This window comes from Onychostoma macrolepis, chromosome 04, assembly GCF_012432095.1.
Source record: "Onychostoma macrolepis isolate SWU-2019 chromosome 04, ASM1243209v1, whole genome shotgun sequence".
In the NCBI taxonomy this organism is placed as follows: Eukaryota; Metazoa; Chordata; class Actinopteri; order Cypriniformes; family Cyprinidae; genus Onychostoma; species Onychostoma macrolepis.
This window is the reverse complement of record NC_081158.1, coordinates 17,926,418-17,948,697: the sequence shown is the minus strand read 5'-3', so window position 1 is coordinate 17,948,697 and position 22,280 is coordinate 17,926,418. Positions and strand designations below refer to the sequence as shown.

At 37.2% G+C, this 22,280-nt stretch overlaps 1 protein-coding gene across 6 annotated transcripts in view; it reads left to right on the top strand.

The window, feature by feature from the left end:
• tnni1d (troponin I, skeletal, slow d) overlaps positions 1-22,280 on the top strand; it is an 84,395-nt gene that overhangs the window by 18,586 nt on the left and 43,529 nt on the right. For 3 of the 6 annotated variants that reach the window (XM_058773357.1, XM_058773355.1, XM_058773354.1), the window contains one exon: positions 5,280-5,407. The exons of 2 other annotated variants lie outside the window; for them this stretch is intronic. The gene's annotated coding sequence lies outside the window, so the exon portion shown is untranslated. Of the gene's footprint in view, positions 1-4,758; positions 5,408-22,280 lie in introns of those variants that run through there. One more of the 6 variants, XM_058773358.1, reaches the window with a different exon arrangement.

Here is a 22,280-nt window from a genome sequence, read left to right as displayed (position 1 = left end):
ACGTAATATAACTGTTTGAGCACAGGGCCTATGAGGCCTGCTTCTGCCTGTGCACGAGAAGATGTCACGATGACATGCTTGTTCTTGCTTGCGGAGGAAAAACAGGATATCATGAGAATTTCGGGAAGATGCTACATAAGAAATGAAACGTATCAAATGTGTTTATCATGCTTACTTAGCTATACAGGTGCATCTCAATAAATTAGAATGTCGTGGAAAAGTTCATTTATTTCAGTAATTCAACTCAAATTGTGAAACTCATGTATTAAATAAATTCAGTGCAGACAGACTGAAGTAGTTTAAGTCTTTGGTTCTTTTAATTGTGATGATTTAGGCTCACATTTAACAAAAACCCACCAATTCACTATCTCAACAAATTAGAATATGGTGACATGCCAATCAGCTAATCAACTAAAAACACCTGCAAAGGTTTCCTGAGCCTTCAAAATGGTCTCTCAGTTTGGTTCACTAGGCTACACAATCATGGGGAAGACTGCTGATCTGACAGTTGTCCAGAAGACAATCATTGAGACCCTTCACAAGGAGGGTAAGCCACAAACATTCATTGCCAAAGAAGCTGGCTGTTCACAGAGTGCTGTATCCAAGCATGTTAACAGAAAGTTGAGTGGAAGGAAAAAGTGTGGAAGAAAAGATGCACAACCAACCGAGAGAACCACAGCCTTATGAGGATTGTCAAGCAAAATCGATTCAAGAATTTGGGTGAACTTCACAAAGAATGGACTGAGGCTGGGGTCAAGGCATCAAGAGCCACCACACACAGACGTGTCAAGGAATTTGGCTACAGTTGTCGTATTCCTCTTGTTAAGCCACTCCTGAACCACAGACAACGTCAGAGGCGTCTTACCTGGGCTAAGGAGAAGAAGAACTGGACTGTGGTCCAAAGTCCTCTTTTCAGATGAGAGCAAGTTTTGCATTTCATTTGGAAACCAAGGTCCTAGAGTCTGGAGGAAGGGTGGAGAAGCTCATAGCCCAAGTTGCTTGAAGTCCAGTGTTAAGTTTCCACAGTCTGTGATGATTTGGGGTGCAATGTCATCTGCTGGTGTTGGTCCATTGTGTTTTTTGAAAACCAAAGTCACTGCACCCGTTTACCAAGAAATTTTGGAGCACTTCATGCTTCCTTCTGCTGACCAGCTTTTTAAAGATGCTGATTTCGTTTTCAAGCAGGATTTGGCACCTGCCCACACTGCCAAAAGCACCAAAAGTTGGTTAAATGACCATGGTGTTGGTGTGCTTGACTGGCCAGCAAACTCAGCAGACCTGAACCCCATAGAGAATCTATGGGGTATTGTCAAGAGGAAAATGAGAAACAAGAGACCAAAAAATGCAGATGAGCTGAAGGCCACTGTCAAAGAAACCTGGGCTTCCATACCACCTCAGCAGTGCCACAAACTGATCACCTCCATGCCACGCCGAACTGAGGCAGTAATTAAAGCAAAAGGAGCCCCTACCAAGTATTGAGTACATATTAGGAGTGTGCAGCTGTAACGGAGCCGATGAGACGAGAGGCGTGCAGATCCATTTACAAGCTTTTAATTCTCAACAGAGACATGGTCATAACAGGCAGGGTCAAACAATGGCAAACAGGTATGGCAGAGACAAGACAAAGAGCAGTCCTAGGGCAAGCGTGGGTCTTCGATCGGCGAACAATATCCAATGGGGCAAGTCAGAGAGATAATCCAGGTACACGAGCTATAATCCAAGAAAGGTGCAAACAGAGTCCGAACGGCAAGGCAAGGGTTAATCCAGGAAACACAGGCTACAATCAGAACACAGGAAAAGACAGGCAAGGCAAGACTATGGCAACTAAGTGGGCTCCATAGAGTAGCTATCACTAGGATATGCGCTATACAATACTCTGCAGTGTGACTGAGAAAGTCCATGGTTTACGTAGGGTGTGTGATAGTTCTCAGGTGTGAGCGTGTGATTGGTGCAATTAGCTGTGTGCGTCGTCAGTGCAATGGATGATGGGAATAGTAGTCTGGTGTAGTGCAACAGTAATGTAGTGCCAGAGTCAATGTGGTGAGCGAGTGACCTCTGGTGGTGAGTGAATGGAAGTTCATAGGCCGGATTCATGACAGCAGCGAAGCCAGTATTTGTATCTGTAACAATCACAAAATTCTTCGTATCTGTATCTGTATCTGTATCTGTATAAAACCGGAAGTAGGCGGAGCTTGAACTGGAACTTCATACTGTTATACTTGACAAGACCCTATGTCTATGGTTTTACAGGCTTTTTTTTTTTTTTTTCTTTTTTTTTGTAGTTATCACTGAACAAATATGCCGTGTTTAACTAAAATATATATATATTTTTTTATGATTGTAAAATTTAATTTAATTATCTTCTAACAGTCGGAGCCAATACCCTTGTATGGGCAGTGTTTGGAAATGAGGTGCGGTTGTGCTTCGGGGAACGCGAGTTCGAGTCCAAGCTGGGGATCTTTCATGATCAGATAAATAAATATTTTAATATCTTCTAATTAAAACAGTAAGGGTTCCTATGCAGTTTAGAAATATGGAAAGTAATTTCCAGGAAATGCATGGAAAAAGGCAAGTGCAACACTGCTATTTTATTTGCGCTTATTCATAGACTTTACACTCATTTACTTCACATACTTGTTACTGCGTTGTAATTTTAGAGGTTTACATAAAACAACATTATTTCCTTTGGCTCAGCAGTTCCTGCGCAGTTTAAAAAAGTATTTCACTTAAGTAATTTGCAGGTCTGGAAAAGTATGGGAAAAAAAGAGAACAGAGTATGGAAAAATATTTGTGTTTCGACTATTTGCCCTATTCAGTGTTCTAAAATATAAAATTAATTTCTAAAAATAAATTGATCATACAAGTAGAGAGCTTTCATGACAAACGTTTAGTAATCATCTGAACACGACTAAATTATTCAAGGCGCACTTTTTCATTACGCAGAACTCCTTAAGCGGTCTTTTTTTGAACTTCACTAAACAAATGTGCATGTGCCACGCGAACCAGCAAAAGACAAAGAAGCAAACATGTAGGCCTAGTAGAAAATGTATCTGTATCTAAGTTCATTAGCCTACTCTTGACCGAGATCTGGTTTGGTTTTTGAGAGACGCACAGAGATGCGCAACGCGGCTGTTTGATTGGTGATCGCGCTGTGCTTATTACATTCATTCGTGTATCATATAGTAGCCTATAAGGTTTAAATCATTGCCTTTTAAATATACACAAATAATAGAACGTGTATGATATTTTAGATACATATACATATACAGTAAATGAACATATTTTCCAGAAGGCCAACAATTCACTAAAAATGTTTTTTTTTAATTGGTCTTATGAAGTATTCTAATTTGTTGAGATAGTGAATTGGTGGGTTTTTGTTAAATGTGAGCCTAAATCATCACAATTAAAAGAACCAAAGACTTAAACTACTTCAGTCTGTCTGCATTGAATTTATTTAATACATGAGTTTCACAATTTGAGTTGAATTACTGAAATAAATGAACTTTTCCACGACATTCTAATTTATTGAGATGCACCTGTATAGCTAAGTAAGCATGATAAACACATTTGATACGTTTCATTTCTTATGTAGCATCTTCCCGAAATTCTCATGATATCCTGTTTTTCCTCCGCAAGCAAGAACAAGCATGTCATCGTGACATCTTCTCGTGCACAGGCAGAAGCAGGCCTCATAGGCCCTGTGCTCAAACAGTTATATTACGTTACATGGTTACTCATAATAAAAGAAATATTGTACTGAAAATATGGAGTAATATGTGATTAATATTGAATAATAAAAATTCCTTTCACAAACCACACATAGGTGCATAGCAGACAGAATCAGTGCATGTCTACTCTAACCCACATCCTGTAGGTGACCTGAACTTACTGCACATGCATTTTTTAGGAATTTTCCTTCCAGACGAAAAAAGGTAATCATGCAAGGTGATTTAAGGTTTGTGGTAGTCAACTTACTGGTCTTTGCACCATTATGCAATCAACATGCCCAAAAACCTTGTCTTAACCCATTTTGAGCCTATGTTGTTAGATTACCTTTGCGCTGGTCTCTGTAGATTGGTCATCATTATTGAATTTAATTAGGTTAGACGCCATATTGAATTGAATAAGGATGAAGAGGGATAGACTTACCATCTTTACAATGGCACACACTGTATAAAGGTCATGCAGCATGTCATTTTCACTACTCACAATTTTCAGAACTGTTTCATGGGGTTTTTGTCAACTGAAAGTCTTTATGAATGACTAAAATGATGTGCTAAAAACAGAAAAGCTTTTCCTTTCTGTGCTATTGAAAAGTTTCACCGACAGATGACAGTGTTGTCAAAACGATCCAGAACATTGGCACAGATCAGCGAAAATGACTAAAAATGCTGCATTATTCATGCCAGGTCAGTAGTTGGCAATGTCAAAACACTGCTGTCGTGTAAATGAATGGCAAAAATGCATAAAAAGTTTTTAGTTGAAAACAGTGTTGTGTAAATGTCTATGCAAATGTGTTGGCTATGTCTGTGTTCTTTCATTTGCATGTTGTCTGCACATCTCCCACAGAACTTCCCACTTCCATCAGCGCTTTTAAGGCTTTGCGGTCACACGCTAATTTGCCTTTATTATATATTGCCCTATGCAATCATTCAGTATATGAAGGTCTTATGACTGATGTTCACCTAACCATAACGATAATGTAAATAAATATATATATATATATATATATATATATATATGCAAGGGATAATGCATGGCTAGCTAACTTGTTGTCAAAGCTTCCCCGCGATTTTTATTAATAAAATAGCCTAGATCGCTACATTATATTCCTCAGCAACGAGGTGTAAAATGACTGTTTTTGAAGTAGCCTAATTAATTGTTTGTAGAGAGAGACGCGCAGACGCAGCATGCAGCATGCAGGTAACGCACACGCAACTGTCATCTCTCTCTTTCTCTCCTGGACAGAGTATGAGTGACCACAGAACTTCATATCAGCTTAATCAAGATTAAGATAAAACAAAAAAACAACTTCAGCTCTTTGAACAGTCGGTTGCAAATTTCAGATTTATATTTATTCCTCATACAAAGCTATAATATGACTTCAGAAGACTTACACAACTCAAGATTGGCTTTTTATCAGTTTATTGTTCATTTAAAAAAATGACCATAAATCACACAAATAACGCATAGAATGGATAATGTATCTGCCTTTAAAGTCCATTAATGAGTTGCCCATATAAATCTTTAAGGACTAAACGTAAAATATTTGGCTCCAGGATAAGGCTGTGGGATCCCTGTGGGACTACGTAATGGATGAAAATAGCTATATGGCAGGATATCCTAAAGAAGTGCAGATGGAGATGTGGGGGCGGAGGGACGCCTGAAGGACAATCACTAGAGTGAGGTAAGCACTGATTTGCAGATCAAGCTCATCCTGAATCATCACTTAAGAACTTCTTTTGTGTTTCTTTATAATGATATATGTGCTACACCATTTCTCGTCCATAAACAATTCGTTATTCAGTTCAGACCCACAACAGATGCTCAGGATACGATTCAAGTTGAAAGGTTCTGATCCTAGAATATAGGCCAATTGACTGTACACACACACAGTATGTAATATACAGTAATAGAATATGATTAATATAATTTTAGTGGTCACTACACACATTATACATGACCAGGTAAAAATTTGAGGGCAGTATTTTCTTTTATACAGCACGGATGCATTAACTTGATCAAAAGTGACAGTAAACACTTAGGAATCATCTTTCTGCATTGCAAATAAGATTTCATTTCATACATAAGAAACTATTTTAATATGGTCAAGCTTTACTTTTAACATTTACATGAACCAAACTTTACATTGTTCCAAAAAAAGTCAAATAAATACTGTTATTTTTAATGATTCTCCAGAAATTTTTTTATTACTCTTTCCACAAAAATATTAAGCAGTTAGAAATTATAATTGAGCACTAAACCAGTATACAGTATTAGAATGATTTCTAAAGAATCATGTGACACTGAAGACTGGTGTAATGATTGCTGAAAATTCAGCTTTACTATCACGTAAATAAATTACAAGATAAAATAGGTTAAAATAGAAAAAATTAACTAGAATAATTTAACTGTAATAATGGTTCACTATATTACTGTTTTTACTGTATTGTTCACCAAATAAATGCAGCTTTGGTGAGCATAAAATACTTTTGAATGATAATTTAATATACATTCTAATTCATAATTTAATCAATATCTTCATTTAAAATGTATTGGTCAGTATGATAATATATGTGACCCTGGACCACAAAACCAGTCTTAAGTGTCAATTTGTCAAAATTGAGATTTATACATAATCTGAAAGCTGATTGAATAAGCTTTCAATTGATGTATGGTTTGTTAGGATCGGACAATATTTGGCCCGAGATACAACTATTTGAAAATCTGGAAGCTGAGGGTGCAAAAAAATTATAATATTGAGAAAATCTCCTTTAAAGTTGTCCAAATGAATTCTTAGCAATGCATATTACTAATAAAAAATAACGTTTTGATATATTTACAGTAGTAAATTTACAAAATATCTTCATGGAATATGATCTTTACTTAATATACTAATGATTTTTGGCATAAAAGAAAAATCTATAATTTTGACCCATACAGTGTATTTTTGGCTATTGCTACAAATATACCCCAGTGACTTAAGATATATATATATATATATATATATATATGTGTGTATGTGTGTATATATATATATATGTGTATATATATGTGTGTATATATATGTGTATATATGTATATATATGTGTATGTATATGTGTATGTATATGTGTATGTATATGTGTGTATATATATATATATATATGTATGTATATGTGTGTATATATGTATATGTGTATATATATATGTGTATGTCCACATGTAGTAATTATAATTTAATATAATTTCAAATTCATAACTTGATCAATTTTGTCATTTAATATTTATTGGTCAGTAATAATAATATATAGTAATTAAGGTGTAATAAAGTTGTAAAAAATAATAAAACTAAAACTTTTTTTACATACTTAGGAAAAAATGGGTTTGGGGAGGTGCCATCTTATATGTTTTGTCAGGAAGCTGATGGCATATCAGTGCTGGGTTTCATTCATGAGAATTTATTTTCATCTAAACTATGATATCAGCAGTTCTGAGTGGGGGTTTCCAAGCCTTTCATTTGAGTCATTCCATATATAGACTAATGTACTAACATCACTAAAATACTATTCTAGTATTCAAGATAAACTATTCTTTTGGATTTCCCCAAAATTCTATGGACACATAAAGGAGAGTTGTTTAATCCACATTTGCTACTTCAGGGGAAAACCGAAAGGGATCCTTTACAACGACAGCCACACACTTCAGTAAACATCTTTAGAAATCAGTGGCTGTGATTTTACAGAGAGCACAGGCTGCTACTGTACTCAACAGTACAATATTGCATTACACACTGTCAGCTGTTTTGTATTATTGATGGCAGTGTGCCTAAATGTTATTTTCTCTCTGGCACAACATAGTGGCCTAAAACACCCAACTACCACCTCGACAAAATGAAAAAATAGAGTGGAGATAGACAGAGAATGCCTGAAGTGTGTGTGTGTGTTGAAGATAGAAGGATGTTTGTGCATGCAGCGGCACAAATATTTGCAATTATGCATGCTGTTTGCCTGTGAGAGGCCGTGATGCTGCATAAATGTAATCCAAAGTTGTAGGAAGTCTCACTGGGTGAATATGTCTGTGAAAGTCTAACCGGATCTGTCTAATGAGGTCTATAAATATTCCTTAGCTAACCTGCCTCAATCTCCCGTATGCCTGTGAAACTCACTCTTGCGCTCATGATTTTTCCATCTCTGAGTAGTGTGACCTGTGTGATCCTAAATGGTGTGATCGCTTGGTCTTCCAAACACAAACACACAGAATGTCATGAATGTCATGTCATGAAAATTTGAGTCATATTTTTCCTCCTTTTGTCTGAACGAAATGCAAATTCTTACCACAGTCAGTGTTGCCAAGTCTGGAGTTTTCCTGCACAATTGGGCTACTTTTACACTGTTGACACGGGTTAGTCTGCGGGTTAAAGTGATCTTTACGGAACGCAATTTTGATGGAAGGGACCCCCAACAGACGGGAAAACAATGGGAAAATACCGTGATTCTACTAGTTTTGACAAAGTCCCTTTAAAGGGATAGTTCACCCAAAAATCATGAATTACTCACCCTCATGTCATTCTAAACCTGTAAGACCTTCGTTCATCTTCGGAACGCAAATTAAGATATTTTTGATGAAATCTGAGAGCTCTTTGACCCTGCGTAGACAGCAATGTTCCTTGTCCCTGAAACGTAGCAAGGACATAAGTAAAACAGTCCATGTGACATCAGTGGCTCAACTGTGGTAATACTTTTTTGTGCGCAAAGAAAACAAAAATAACAATTTATTCAACAATTATTTTCCCCGAGTTACTCTCTTCTGCCATTTTGGAGAGTACCGCGCTTTCCCCAGAACGCAATCAGCGTTGTTTACGTTCAACATTAAAAAAACGTTGATTACGTTCTGGGGAAAGCATGCACGTGTCGTGGTACTCTCCAAAAATGGCGGAAGATGGTACCAATGTCCTTGCTACGTTTCTGGAACTGGGAACATTGCAGTTGTGTTGCTGTCTATGCAGCTATGCAGGGTGTCAATAGACACTCCGATTAGTTTTTGGTTTTGGGCTTGTTTCGATTAGCAGTTGGGCTGTTTTTTTATTTTATTTTGCAAACCTGGCAACCCTGACCACGTTTCCATCACGTTTCAAATTACGTGTTGTGTTTAATAGCATTCTGTGATGGAAATGACATTTTGATCATTTTTGGAATAAAATGGACTCATTTGCCTTTGCCAAATCTAATTTCATAGCATATTTTGTAGCAAATTGGTGTGAATTCAAAAAAAATTTTGGAGAGAAAAAAAAAAATACTATGAAGTGAAAACACATTGATATAATGTATGAAATAGATCATACAAATTCATATGAATTTGCCAGCAATTACTCAGTAGAATAAAATAGTTATGAATGAAGAGTGTTGAAAAGTGACCCATATAAGTGAAAATTAAGCTTGACTTTTCTCTTTTCCTGTCTTTTAGGCTTTACCTTTTAGACAATTTAATATATTAGATGCAACATGTTAGAATTAAATAGGAACTAACTATAAAAAATAAAATTGGTTTAATAAGTTGAAGTACTAAAATGAGTAAAACTACAGAAAAAATAAAGGTAATAGAAATATTTAAAAAAGGAAAAAAAATGACTGAAACTAAAATTAAAATGAAAACTGAAAATATAAAAAAAAAACTTATTCAAAATTTAAATAAATGCTATTTTAAATAACACTCACTAACCTTTTTAACACCAGTGTTTTTAAAACACTGAACTGAGATGGATATTCAGAGTACCTTCAGTCAGGGGTCTCTCTCTCTTTCTTTCTTAGTGGCAAGCATTGATTCAGTAGAGTGGGGCCCAGATTGAATTAGTTGATTTACTTCTCCCTGCAGCATTTGCTGATGCTTTTAAGTGGATTGATTCCTGTGAGTGCTGGCCTGGGAAGGTCAGACTCTATCCACACTTATGCACTCGCTGTTCCCTTTCTTGCACAAAGCCATTCCTTTGGCAAGTTATATTGGCCCGTGTCCACCACTGCTCAGCTTTCATTGGCTAAGAGCTTGTTGGGCAGGGACTGTGATTTGTTACCTGCCAAATAAGGACTTTTTTTTTTCTCCTCGTGGAAAGACAAAGAGAGAGTGAGTGAGCGTCACAAAGAGGGAGAGAGAGAGAGGGAGAGAAAATGAACATGTTCGGGGCTTAAGATGACAGTGCAAAAAGAGAAAGGTAAAATCAACAGAGGAGACGATGAGGTTATTGGTCATATCTGTCCACCATTAAGGAGGCACACAAACCTCCTGTTTATAAACAAACATCATTCTGTTGCACTTACAAGACAAGAGTATTTGAGATACTTGAAGAATTGTTTCAATATTGCCAATGTTTTTCATTTAACAGACTAAAACAAAAGTATTAATTGTACCGAGAAATAACAAGCACACCTCTCATCAACAAGTTTCGGAGGTACTCATTGGAAATATTCACAATTTAAGGTATCATTCTTGTAATCGTCACACAAAGGGTTAGTGACGAGATGAATAAGCAATAACAGAGATGCCTGACTTAGCAAACACCACTAATTACAATGAAATGCCACTAATTATGGTGTGAATCATTGTGTAAAATGGCTGGCAAAGACATTAAACTTTGAAATCATACTTATCAACCTAAATTATATGGATGGCGTGCTTTTAGTAATGATAGGTATATCAAAAACTGTCTGTGCCACCAGTGCCATAGCATGTACCAAGTGTACTTTGCTTCTACATCAAAGCAACTGACAGTATTTGTGTTTCTATGGAATAAGGGATTAATGTAATATATAATATAATATAATGTAAATTACTCTTAATTTGTACTTAATTGTAGTTTATAGTGCAATTATTAAGGATCAAGAACTTAATTTGTACTGAATTGAACTTTATTATTTAGGATCAAGACCTTCATGTCTTTGCACACTGAGTCCGAAATTCTTGTCTGAAATTTTCGCATGTTAAAAAATAAATACGACCTCATGTTGTGTCAATCATGTTTACACACTGCCTCCAAAATGTTTGCCCATCATAAAAAAAACAAAACAGGTTCGATTTTCTGCATTTTCGCATCCGTAGCAAGAATTTTGATAGGAAAGGATGACGAAAACGAAAAAACGCATAAGAAAATTTCAGACTCGGTGTGCAAGGACCTTTACTCTTCCAAATCCCTCAGCAATTTGGCCAGAGATGATTAGTAGTGCATAAAAGAATTTGCACTTTCACAAGCACTTCCAGGACAGAGAGAGAGAGAGAGAGAGAGATTCTTTGTAGTCCTGCTCAATCAGGACAAATGGTTATAATGGGTTGTCTCTCAATGACCTCTGTGACCTGGGACACTCCTCTGGAGAATTCACTCTGCTGAGTGCCAGAAGCTGCACATGGTTGAAACAAGGGAAGATGATGTAGGCAGAAGGCAAACGGGGGCCAGAAAGAGAGAGTACGCCCAGACGCACCTGTCAGTGGTAGACATAATGTTTAAAGATGAATGGCAGTGTGTGAATCGTAAGCATCTGCTCCATTGATCTCACTTAACGACCAGATGAATTTGTTTGCCAGTTCAGTGTACTGCTGTTTGGTTTTTGCTTAGAGCAGTAAAGTGCTTTGATTAGAGATATATTCCTGGTCCTTTCAATCACCATTTCTCTACTGGGTAAAAAAACATTACTAATTACAAAAAATCCTGCGGGGTTCCTGTGTCATGCTCGCGTTTGCATCGCACACTTCTTATCAGAAAAGGTTAAATAAAGTATTGTCTTTTGTTGTTATGGATTATGGTTTGTGTTTCGTGTCTAAAGATTTCTTATGCATCTCACAACTATGAAATAATGTCTGTGTGCATGTGTGTAAAACAACAAACTGACGATGTATATGCTTAATCATCTGTAATATACATTGTTGTGATTGATAGTGGCTTGACTTTCTAAGAACTCAGTAAGAAAGAATAATCAAATACAGAAAGTTCAAAATTAATTTCTGGAATTTTTATTTCTAGAAAATATTCACATCTTCCTTTAAATGTACTGTATGTAAAGTATTGTAAATTTAACTTACATAATTTACAGGATGTATATATTTTAAAATAACTATTTGGCCATGATAAGTTACATACATCTTCAAATAATATATCATCACATTGAATGTTTAACTTTTTGTATTTTGGCCCGTGCAGTTCACTCTCATGTAACGTTTAGCTGTAAAAATAGCCTGCTGAAGTTGAAATGTACATCTTCATGACTAGATAGACACAGGTGAGTTTCTCTTTACTACTCGTTAGGTTTCTCTAATGCCGAGTTCACACTGCACGATTTTCAAACTCGTCGGATCGCTGTTGTTTTCACACTGCGTGACTATCTGGGGTAGCATTCAGTCGCTGCTGTGTTCACATTGCACGATGGATCGGCAACAGGGGCTTTCACATTGCACGATTTCACAATAGGAAGAATCGCCTACAACTCTGTCTGATCCGCAAACTACGTTTCACAACAAAACACACGCGAGAAGTGATAAGGAAATAACGCGAGAACCTGCGTGCGTCAGCCCGTTGTTCTCGAGCGAGACTGGAAGTATTAAAACAATATAGCCTGCAAATTGTCTGTGCGCTGATTTCCAGCTACAAAAACAAAAACAGATTATGCAGGAGGGAGATGCAGGGAACAGGGATTGTGTTCTGCAAAGAGTGGTAAATAATAATTTGCAGTAACTGTTATGCTGATGTTGCGGCTGGTCAAGCGTTTGTGCTTGTTTCTGTATGATATAATTGTACATTAATATACTGATATGGTCTATAACTCCTCACTGAACTTCCCTCTGCCCTGTATCTTTGTCTCTCATTGCCTGAAGGTCATCGTGATGTAGTTTTCAGTCAGAAATCATTGCACACAGCGTGATTGTGAATCGCCGACAGCTCCAGATATTTAGCATGCCAAATATTTCACAGGCGTCGGCGACGTGTCGGCGATTCTCTCAGATCGTGTCTGTGATAATTCACACTGCGCGATTGTCACTCGCGTGAACGAGCTCCGATTTGCCTCCGATGTCGGGCATTTGTCGGCGATTTATCAAAACCTGTCGGCGAGTGAAAAATCGGGCTAAAATCGTGCAGTGTGAACTTGGCATAACGAGTCACTCAATCGGAGGTAACATTAATCCTGTCAGATCGTCCATCCATGAGCATAGGGTCGGCCAATCTGACTTTGTCCATTAAAGTTAACTTATTTAAATAACAATAATGGTCCTGCACAGTGAGTGACCTTACATATGCAGGTAAAATCGGATTTTCTCCAGCCATTGTTAAAAAAAAGTCAAGTCAAGTCAAGTCACCTTTATTTATATAGCGCTTTTACAATACAGATTGTGTCAAAGCACTTAACAGTATCAAATTGGAGGACAGAGTGTCAGTAATGTATAATGATAAGATTAAACACTCAATTTTCAGTTAAAGGCATTTCATTATTGAATTCAGAGATGTCATTGTCTAGCTCAGTTTAGTTTAAATAGTATCTGTGCAATCAAATCGGCGATAATCGCTAGAAATTAAGTGTCCCCAACTGAGCAAGCCAGAGGCGACAGCGCAAGGAACCAAAACTCCTCTGAGACATAATGGAGAAAAACCTTGGGAGAAACCAGGCTCAGTCGGGGCCAGTTCTCCTCTGACCAGACGAAACCCGCAGTTCAAAAGTTTCTATTTCTATTTTAATTTTGTTGCAATTTCTAACAATAGTAGTATTATGTAGTTAGGTATTTTATTATATTTTAGTTATTTTGTTATTTTTGGTTGATATATCTGGGGATATATCTCTGGGGTCATCCGGCGTCCTGGTCTCCGCCCGACGATCAGGGCCGCAGACGCCACCTCCGGCGCCGACCCACCATCTGATCGGACACGGACCGAGAAACAGACTAGGAAAAAACAGACAAACATTAGCGCAGATGCCATTCAACTTACGATGTAACGAGTACATCGTGTGTTATGGGGAGTGTTCCCGGTTCGGTTGATCTAATTAATGCAGCCTAACAACTTTAACGGATTTGAATAATAGAAGCGTATTAATGTGTTATGTGTAAGCCAGGCTAAAGAGATGGGTCTTTAATCTAGATTTAAACTGACAGTGTGTCTGCCTCCCGAACAGTGTTAGGTAGACTGTTCCAGAGTTTGGGTGCTAAATAGGAAAAGGATCTGCCGCCCGCAGTCGATTTTGATATTCTAGGTATTATCAAACGGCCAGAGTTTTGAGAACGCAGCGGACGTGGAGGACTATAATGCGATAAGAGCTCGCTCAAGTACTGAGGAGCTAAACCATTCAGGGCTTTATAAGTAATTAACAAGATTTTAAAATCTATCCGATGCTTGATAGGGAGCCAGTGCAGTGTTGACAGAACCGGGCTAATATGGTCATATTTCCTGGTTCTAGTAAGGACTCTAGCTGCTGCATTTTGGACCAACTGTAGTTTGTTGATCAAGCGTGCAGAACAACCACCCAATAAAGCATTACAATAGTCTAACCTTGAGGTCATAAACGCATGAATTAACATTTCTGCATTTGACGTTGAGAGCATTGGTCGCAATTTAGATATGCTTTTGAGATGAAAAATGCAGTTTTACAGATGCTAGAAACATGGCTTTCAAATGACAGATTGCTATCGAACAGCACACCTAGGTTCCTGACTGATGAAGAAGAATTGACAGAGCAGCCGTCAAGTGTTAGATAATGTTCTAGGTTACATGTGGGGTTTTAGGTCCGATAATTAACACCTCTGTTTTTTCAGAATTTAGCAGTAAAAATTACTCGTCATCCAGTTTTTATATCGACTATGCATTCCGTTAGTTTCTCAATTTGGTGTGTTTCACCGGGCGAAGAAATATAGAGCTGAGTATCATCAGCATAACAGTGAAAGCTAACACCATGTCTCCTGATAATATCTCCCAAGGGTAACATATAGAGCGTGAAAAGTAACGGCCCTAGTACTGAGCCTTGAGGTACTCCATACTGCACTTGTGATCGATATGATACCTCTTCATTCACTGCTACGAACTGATGGCGGTCAGATAAGTACGATTTGAACCATGCTAAGGCACTTCCACTAATGCCAACAAAGTTTTGTAGTCTATTCAAAAGAATGTCGTGGTCGATAGTGTCGAACGCAGCGCTAAGATCCAGTAGAACTAATAAAAACAAGGTAAACAAACTTCATAGCTAGCGTTATGCCGAGTTCACACTGCACGATTTTAGCCCGATTTTTCACTCGCCGACAGGTTTTGATAAATCGCCGACAAATGCCCGACATCGGAGGCAAATCGGAGCTCGTTCACGCGAGTGACAATCGCGCAGTGTGAATTATCACAGACACGATCTGAGAGAATCGCCGACACGTCGCCGACGCCCGTGAAATATTTGGCATGCTAAATATCTGGAGCTGTCGGCGATTCACAATCACGCTGTGTGCAATGATTTCTGACTGAAAACTACATCAGGATGACCTTCAGCCAATGAGAGACAAAGATACAGGGCAGAGGGAAGTTCGGTGAGTTATAGACCATATCAGTATTTTAATATGTACAACTATATCGTACAGAAACGAGCACAAAGGCTTGACCAGCCGCAACATCAGCATAACAGTTACTGCTAATTTTTATTTACCACTCTTTGCATAACACAATCTCTGCATCTCCCTCCTGCATAATCTGTCTTTCTTTTTGCAGCTGGAAATCAGCGCACAGACAATTTGCTGGCTATATTTTTTAATACTTCCAGTCTCGCTCGAGAACAACGGTCTGACGCACGCAGGTTCTCGCGTTATTTCCTTATCACTTCTCGCGTGTGTTTTGTTGTGAAACATAGTTTGCGGATCAGACAGCGTCGGCGATTCTTCCTATTGTGAAATCGTGCAATGTGAAAGCCCCTGTTGCCGATCCATCGTGCAATGTGAACACAGCAGCGACTGAATGCTACCCCAGATAGTCACGCAGTGTGAAAACAACAGCGATCCGACGAGTTTGAAAATCGTGCAGTGTGAACTCGGCATTAGTGAAGCGGTCAGTGGAATCTTTCTGCCTCCAGCTAAGCCCCGCCCACAGAAAAATTTCACATTGTTTACTAACAGAAAAAGGGTCTATTAGCCAAATATTTCTTGCACCAAAAATAGTCCTAATTAACTATTTAATTTGCATGAAACGTTTCCTCTCTGTCCTTTAGAATTTAACAGGCTTCAGTACATTTAAAAGTTCTGTATGCAAATGAGCTCTGTTCTGATTGGTTAGCCACTGTGTACAGTTGTAGTTCACAGACATTCATCAGTCATTCACGTTGTTGAATTTGAGTATGTATGTTAATTACATGACAACGGCACTTTGTGATGTCACTAGTGACATCGCCAACTACTGGCCTGGCATGCATAATGCATTGTTTTTAGTCATTTTCACAGATTTTGTGAATGGAAATCATTTTGACATAGTTGTCTGTCCGCAAAAATCCATGGAAAAACTTTTCCTTTTTTTTTAGTACATTGTTGTCATGTCACACCCTAAGATGATGTCTAAATAGCCTGTTTTTGCAGCTTGTGTGAACAGTAGCAAAATTTCAACAAAATTGAGTGTAGAAATCTGTGAAGCACTACTCACACAGAAGTCATTTTTAAATCAAGCAGCTTTCTGTTGGTCAACACTAGTGGTACACCAAAATAGTTTTTTTGACAGCCGTTGCCGATATCTTTGAAAGCAGGGTGGCCGTCGGCCGATTTAAAGCTGATATAATTTTGTTTAATTTTTAATTAATATTTAAGAAATTTGAAATCATTTGAAAATGGATTTAAAAAAATAAATGTGTAAAATAAACACTTATACTTTAGATGACAAAGTATTTTTCACAAATAAATAAGTATTTAAAAAAAATAAAAATAAAAAATATAAGTAAACACTGTAACCAACAGGGCACTCAGTTTTCTGGGAAGTTTGTGTTCATTGGGAACAGAGGTGGGTAGAGTACCCGAAAACTGTACTCAAGTAAAAGTACTTGAAGAAATATTTACTCAAGTAAAAGTAAAAGTAATAGTCTGAATAGTTACTTGAGTAAGAGTAAAAAAGTATCGGATAAAAAAACGACTCAAGTAGTTAGTTACTAGTTACTTTGGATATACTGAATATAGTCTATTTTTATTTAGATATATAGATATTTAGATACATTTTTTATATACACACACACACACACACACACACACACACACACACACTGCCGTTCAAAATACTTTTAATGTTTTTTTTTTAATGTAATTTATTTCAGTGATGCAAATCAGAATTTTTATCAGCCTGATTTATTATCAATGCTGTTTTTTTTTTTTTTTTAGCTTTCTATTCATAAAAGAATCCTGAACAAAATGTCACAGGTTCCAAAAAATATTAAGCAGCAAAACTGTTCCCTGTTGAAAAAAACAGTATATGCTGGTATGGTATGTTTTGAAGCATGGGATGCTGGTTTGAGCACCAGCTCAAGACCAGCACATAACCAGCACAAACCATCATCCCAGCTTCAAAACATACCATACCAGCATATACTGTTTTTTTTTTTATTATTATTATTATTTTTTTTCAACAACACTGGTTATAAATCAATATATTTGAATGATTTCTGAAGGATCATATGACTCTGAAAACTGGAGTAACAGCTGATACAAATTCTGATTTGCATCACTGAGTTAAATTAAATTATATTTTAAAGTTTAATTATGTATTATAAATGTATATAACCTCTGACACGGAGAAGAGTGAAAACTCCTCACATGACCGCTACAGAACATCTGAACATAACGAAACAAATGCACTTCTTCCGTCTGTTCTGCAAAATGTAAACAAATGTAGGCTTTATTTCTTGGCAAGGCATTCCTCCTGGAACTAACGCGGGTTTGGCGGGTGTTTATTTCATACTCTGTGACAATGAATAAATTATACATTGTATAGAAGGTACATGTACAACAAATTGGTAATGTCATGGTATCGTGTACTGTAATCGAATCTATACCTGTGGAACCGACAGCACACGCGGTGTTCGTCTAATAAAGATCTTCATAGCTAGCAATAGCTTTTCCACGTCTTCAAGGCTCTTGATGTTACAACTCTGAGTGAGAGCCGCTTCAGACTCAGCGCGTGCGGGGTGCGGCAGGGAACTGAACGAATCATTCAAACTGATTCGCGAACCGATTCACTGGTCTGCCAACTGGTTTGATCAAGCCTTCGAACAGAATTGACTCAAAAGAATGAATCATTCGCGAACGGGCATCGCTCATTGCCCAGAAAAAAAAAAAAAAGTAGACGGCGCGCTTGGAATAAATTGAAGGATTTTTAATGCATTAAGATAAAGTAACGAGAGGAGCGTCGCCCACAGTAACGAAGTAAAAGTACCGTTTTTTCACAAAAAATGTACTTGAGTAAGAGTAAAAGTACCCATTTTTAAATATACTCTAAAAGTATTAGTTACCCAAAAAATGTACTCAAGTAAATGTAACGAAGTAAATGTAACTCGTTACTACCCACCTCTGATTGGGAATCATAAGTCTGCAAGGTTTGTGAAATTAAATGTTTATTAGACATTTAAAGATCTGTTTAAATGATATAAATGCATATTTGCTGAATGCTGACGGCAAACGAGAAAGTATTTTAATGTTTGCCTTTCTATTACTAATAATATAAAAGCAACCGTTATAATACTTTTGTATACTTACAAAAAGTTACTTTTTTAACAGTTATATCTGATTATTAGACAGAGTTCTATCCGTATTCAAAATAAAAGTCCCGCCTCGAAGACATCGGCCAAACAAAAAAACTTATCGGCCGATGCCAATATTTAAAAAAAATGTAAACTATCAGCCAATATGTAAGCCTTGCCGATATATTCGTCGACCACTAGTCGACACAACAAATTTGTGTTGCCAACTAGAACACTGGAACTCATCGTCACATGATACTTCTGATTGCGTGGATTCCTATCAAAATTACTTGATTTCGCATATGAATTTCCAGCGAGCACACCTTAAGGCCTGTATACACCACCTTTTCATGGTTCAGATTTTTGCCCTGATATACACTCTGAAAAAGTCAATGCTAGTTGCTGTAAGTCAGAGCCAGTCTGCAGATTTTGGGAAGTCAGAGTAAAATTAGTAGTGTATAAAGAGCACAGACTCAAATTTTTTTAGCTTCACACTATGATTTCTTCCAGTCAGATGATATCGAACATGTTTGCTACTTTGAGTTAATTTTAGAACACATATCAAAGTAGATCATGTATCAGGCCAGACCACTTTTACCCATCCAAGACCAGATCCAAATGCGCTTGCCCTTTTATTTTTATTTATTTATTTTTTGCTTAGTGTATGATGCCCGGTTTTTCTTTGTAACAATTTACAAAGTCAAGAAGTTTGATGCCTAGTGTTTTAAAATCTTTTCAGTAAAAGTCATGCAGTGAATTACGTTCCTGCATTACAGCTGAGCTGGATCTAGATCTTCACGAGGACTCCCTTGTTGACTCCCATTTTAGCATCCTTTTACCTCGGTCGGCCTGACAATGACTGAATTATAACTGTCCTCCCTTGGGACGCCAGATAATTGCCAGATTAGTTGCCAAAGGCCAGAGGATGATGTGGCCTAGTAGTTTAAAATCGGAGAAAAACCCACGTTACTCCTGTGGAACTGTACAAAGGACAAAACTAACAACCCTCGCAGGATTGATATTTAATACTTATATGCATATAAAAATATGAATTTAAAGACGAGATGTCGCAACTCCTAGGCGTAGTAAAAGTTAGTGCATTGAACAACAGTTGCAGATGGAGGAAACAAGTACTAGACAGATGACTGAATATTATGTTTAACTTTATAACTTGAGCAACAAGCTGAACTAATCAAATTTCAAAATTTGGTTTTGCCTGTTAACAGAGAAGAGGGAATGCTAAATTGCACACGAGTAACCAAATTATTATGTAAATAAGTCAGGTTAGTGGGGTACTATCGAGATTCTGCAACTCAGGTCCCAAATTGCTAGAAAATTATAGACAGTTGTGTTTGATTAAGGATGGAAATAAACTTTGCAGAACAGTCGCCCTCCAGGCCCATTTCTGCTGTAGCCCTACCAGCTAATCAAGTTCTTCAGGATTACTACAAACTTTCAAGCAATAGTGTTGGAGCTGAACTCTGAAGGTGAGGCCTTGTCCACACTAATACTTTTTTGTATGAATACGTATCTTTTTCTCTCCGTTTTGGGCTTCCGTCCACACTGAAATGGTGTTTTTGTCAAGAAAAACTGAGCTTTTTGAAAACGCGTCTCCAAAGTGGATAAATTTGAAAACGCCGTTTTCGTGTTGTAGTGTGGGCTGTTAAAATGGAGGCTTTTGAAAACAATGACGCATTTTTAGTCATGTGATACATATTGCACCAATAGATATCTCTGTATTGTGCCTGTTATGAGTTATTACCTGTCACACTATTCCTAACGATATGTTACTTTGTGCACATGACAGTCCTGAAAAGATGACAAAAAATGTACTCACAATTGCTGTCCTGCGGCAAAACATGAGGGCAATTGCATTTTAGATCAAATAAGATGGATGGTGAGTGAATAATGAGAAATTTTCTTAAATAAAATCCTTCCAGAAGAATTGCATGAACACTTATGTCTGTTCCGTCTGTATCATCTCAGTGAACTTTCATGAGGTTTTACATGTGCAGTAAGGTGAATTTAACGTTTTCCGATGTTTCTATGTGGATGAGAAACTTAGGGAAAATGTTTGAAAACACTAATGTGGACTGAGAGCGTTTTAAAATGAAAACTCTGTTTTCAAATGTTTCCGGATTAATGTAGACGTAGCCTAAGTTGTCCTGCAGGACACCCCAGTGCTAAATTGTTTTATGGGTTTGGGTATGACGATTCATGTTGTAGAATAAAATGTGAATATCTAATGTAATCAACCAATTTTACTCATAAATTGAAAGCCATCAGTCTGAAAACCAACGTGGAAACACACAACTCAAAAATGCTAAATCTCTTTTGGGTTGGAGGATTGCAAACCAAACAGCTCTGTTTTTATTACTGATTTCAAGCCCTCGGAAGTAGAACTGATGACATAGGTAACAATGATATGAATTGAACATTTGTTATGGTGGTTGAAATTGCTGCTGTAGGCTTCGAGTGTGCCACGGTGGTAAGAAATCCATGTTTTCGTTGTGAGTGTGTGTCAATATTATCGGAGAACAAAGGTTAGGAATCCCCAGGGCTAAAAGGAGTGTTACTGCAGATCATTCAGCTTGGCCCTGTTTTGAACATTAATTTTTAAAATAAATTTAATATCCTTACTAAATTTACTAAAATAAATGTAGTAATACATTAATATAAAAGTTGATTGTGAACAGGGTTTCATGTTGACTTCATTGCAAGCCTTCATTAATTGCATAGCTGGTGCAATGCCATTTTATTATGGCTTCTGTGGAAGTGTTATTGATTTTGCATAGCTGGAATTTAGATTCATGTGTCTTCATTCATTAGTGGTCTGTATTCAGGCAAAGCACAGACTGCTTTCAATGCTTTCACTGAAATTAAACACTAAAAAATCCATGCTGACATAATATCATATAGCAGATCAAGAATAATCAAGTCAAAGAAGATTGAAGTCTTTTTTAATGCTGTAATTTACCCTTTCTATTCATTTCAGTGGCAGTTACTCTTAGCCATTCACCTAAAAAGTGACAAAAAAAAAAAAAAAGTTCATGTTATGCTGTGATTTGGGGTTTCTAGATATGGCCAGTTCCATGCCAGGCACTACAAATAAGTTTGAGTCTAGTGTGTAGTTTACTAGCTTTTCAGAAAGTCTAATGTCCTTTTGGAATTCTGTTCCAGTTATAGCAGGATTATAAAAGGACTAGCTTCTAACATTTCAAAATGGACATTTGGTATATCTTCACAGTCACAGAGCGATTTGGCAGAGCGTTTGCACTTCATTTTTACTTATAGTAACACCCACTGCGAGTCAGACAGTGAGAAGAATTGTTGTTAAAACTGTTAATTTTCATGTGTGGTTGACCAAATTGGCTCTGCAACTGCTGCCATTGTAATGTAAACACTCAGGATAGTTGTAATAGAAATGCATGTGTAGACTGAGAACGGCATAATGTTTCTGCTTTTCTGTGCCTGAGTAAAGTCATAAGAGAGCTCATTAGGAGAACAGACTAAATTGTGCTCTTAAAAATGGCTGGAGGGATAATGTCTGCTAGATGGGCCACAAACACAAAGGAAATTTGCAAAGCCTATCCAATTTTTTTTTTTTCCCTACACCTCATGATGCTTTGCATGAATAAGGGGAAAGTATGCAGAAGACTAAAAAAGATCTCTTGGCACAGACATTCTTTTTATACTATGTCACACTAAAATACAAAGTGTTACATTATTCTCCAGACATTTTCAGCTTGTTCAGTCAAGCTGGTGGATAAGGATTTGTAGCACATCCTTATATTAAATTAATAAATTATATAAATATTTAAGTGTGTGTGTGTGTATGTTTTCAGTCTTTTTTGAGTAGAACTTCCCCAA